General features: G+C 35.0%; 1 non-coding gene across 1 annotated transcript; it reads left to right on the top strand.

Annotated features, from left to right (window-relative positions):
• The first annotated feature begins 313 nt into the window (after positions 1–313).
• Positions 314–421, top strand: LOC121251329. The gene has a single exon (XR_005937996.1). It is a non-coding gene; the product is annotated as a small nucleolar RNA R71 (small nucleolar RNA).
• Positions 422–3,080: the final 2,659 nt, after the last annotated feature.

Here is a 3,080-nt window from a genome sequence, read left to right as displayed (position 1 = left end):
TGGCTTTAAGTCCTTAGTCTTTAACACATCTAGCTCCCTAGTGAGCATCTCAACCTTAACTTTTAGGTTATCCTCTTCCTTGAGATGATAAATTCCACTACCATTTAAGTTTCCTGCAGGTCGTGACCTATTTGTGCTCTCAGTAGCACTAGGTCCAGTCCAAGTGTGAGCTTTTTTAGCAAGCTCATTGAGGTATTCTATGGCCTCATCATGATCTTTCTGTAAGAACTCACCATTACATATCATCGCCACAAATTGGTGCTCTCTAAGTATAAGTCCCTTATAAAAATAGCTCACTAAGCGCCAATTCTCATACTCATTGTGAGGAGATATACTCAACATCTCCTTAAATCTCTCCAAAGACTGATACAAAGTCTCACTGTCCTTTTGTGCAAAGGTGGAGATTTTCCTTTTTAAAGCATTGGTCTTATGTTAGGAAAAATATTTATTAAAGAATACCTGAAATGTGGTTGTGTCCTACATGCATTCATAGGCAAGTTTTTGGTTGTGTACTTTGATGATATCTTAGTGTACAGCAAGGGCTTAAATGAACATATTGAACATTTGAGATATGTGTTTGATATGTTGAGATATGAGAAGTTGTATGTTAATTTCAAGAAATGTGCCTTTTGCATGGAAAAAGTTATTTTTCTTGGTTATGTTGTTAGTACAAAAGGTATTGAGGTGGATGAAGAGAAAGTCATGGCCAATGATGCAAACCAAAGAGCCGGACATGCTAATCATACAAGTGGGAATGGAGTTGAACTTCCACAATACCCTTTGTCACTTCCTAGTGGCCCAATTATAAGACTTAGAGCTAAACGTTTCAAAGAAGCACTAAATGGGCAAATCCAAGAGAATTGGGCTGATTCTACAAAGACCAAGATGGGCTCAAATAATAATCAAGGCTTAGTCTATGTCACCAAAGCAATTGAAGAGGCTAATTAGCAAGCAGCAATGTTATGCATGGTCTGACCATTAAAGGACGTGAATTTGTTGAGTTTCAAGGATATTAAATAGGAAAATGAACAAGGTCTTGGCTAGGTATGTTAAATACATTGAATCTAGTCATTTAGTTATTTTTGGCTGCCTCTAGAAGTCCAAGAGGCCTAAAAAACATGGGGGCTTGTTTATGTTAATATTTGGATTTCAGAAGCTTATTCTCTTTGTGAGGTCTTGTGCTCTCCTCTTGGTTCTTCAAAGAACTCTTTGAACTTATCAAGTTAATCTTGTGGCGTTCAAGCTCCAAACTTATCACCTTGATTCTTGAGAGATTCTTAGCATTTCTTGGTGTGGCGTTTCAATCCTTCGTAGTCTTGGTTTTCATCTAGCTGGGTGACTGGTCAAGGCTCAACAAATCTTATCTATACGATCTTCGGGTTCCAAACCAGCATTGTTATCGGGTTTCATCACAATTGTTGGTGGAGTTTATATCATGTGATGCCCCCAAATTCCGCTTGGGATTGGACAGACATTTGAAGCATCGAGACATGCAACACAAGGTTACCTGCACCCCTTCATGACATATATGATACAATGTTCCTAAAATATGCATCTAGCATTATGCAATATTCGTAGCGGGTAATTTTTTTTTTCTTTAGCAATAGTTTGCATCAAACTGAAAATATCCTAAATACTTAAAACATAATTCATACATAATGACATACTAAACAACTGAGATCACAACGCTGGTCCAAAATGATTGTGTACTGGAGTTTCAACTCCATAAGTACAAGTAGTAATTTAAGTTAACTACTATACTATCATTGACATCGCACTATCCCTTAGTCAACTGTTTCCAGTTGGTCGATTCCCAACTCTTCTTCAGATCCTGTAACAAGATCTACCATTCGGGAGGAATGGTAGTTTGGACTACCATAGTGAGATTTGATTACAAATCTAGGCAAGTTAACAAAAAACCTACACACAAGTTAATGATACATGCATGGCAATAAAGACATGAATGTATAATCAAAGTCATAAGTAATTATAGCATAACTTGACATACAACATAACATAACTGACATAACTTAAACTGAAGCGTGAACTAAGTTTGACTTGATTAAACTAAACTAGACTTAAACTGAGACTTGATTTGACGTAAACTTGATCCGAGACTTGACTTAACATGAACTTGATTTGAGACTTGACTTAACATGAACTCAAAACATATTCTTATCTCATGCAAGTACCAAGATGTTCTTGTCTTGTGGGTTTACCACGATAGCGTAGCCTTATCTCATGGGATTACCATAATAGAGTAGTCTTTTGTCATAGGGTTATGATAATTTAACAATAACTATGAACTAAACAATAACTTAACTGCACGAGGACGTACATGAACGTGAAATACATGAACAACTTGACATGACTATTCTCGAAATACATAAATTGTATTTGAGATGAAACGTGACCGGAATACGATAGGACAAAAGTCCTGACGTAACACAACATGACTCGAATGTAACACAAAAGATATAACCTACTTGAGATAGAAACATTTTGTAACATGGCATAACATGTAACTGTAAAGCCCCGATTCCAGAGGTCCGGAGAGTTAGCTCATATTACTTAATATCAAATACAATATCACTACTATAAAATCTAGAAAACTTCATAAAATATTAATTCATTTATTCAACTCAAATATCCATATTCCTTCATAGGGACAATACAGAAATTCTCAATAAAATAAATTAAAAACTCCCCAAAGAATTGAAAATATCCTTAATCCAACACATCAAAATATAAAAAATAATCAATTTACTAACTATGACTCTCAAATAAGTACACCCTAAGGCACTTACTCCTCTACGATCATCACACCTTGCTAAAACTTCCTACTCTTGTTCTCAAGCTAAACCATCAAAATTATCTGAAAAATGTTTGGAGATAAGGGATGAGTTTTCAACAACTCAGTAAGCAAATAACACATACTAGGGTGTAAATATGAGCATTTACAAAGTTCAGAATGCAGAAAAAAATACTTTCTTTTAGAATGTAGAACAAAACATTTTCTTTCAGAATGCAAAATCAAAATATTATAAAAAATATCAGAACGAAAGTTCTAAAATATTCAT

This window comes from Juglans microcarpa x Juglans regia, chromosome 2D, assembly GCF_004785595.1.
Source record: "Juglans microcarpa x Juglans regia isolate MS1-56 chromosome 2D, Jm3101_v1.0, whole genome shotgun sequence".
NCBI lineage: Eukaryota > Viridiplantae > Streptophyta > Magnoliopsida > Fagales > Juglandaceae > Juglans > Juglans microcarpa x Juglans regia.
This window is presented reverse-complemented; position numbering and strand designations above follow the sequence as displayed.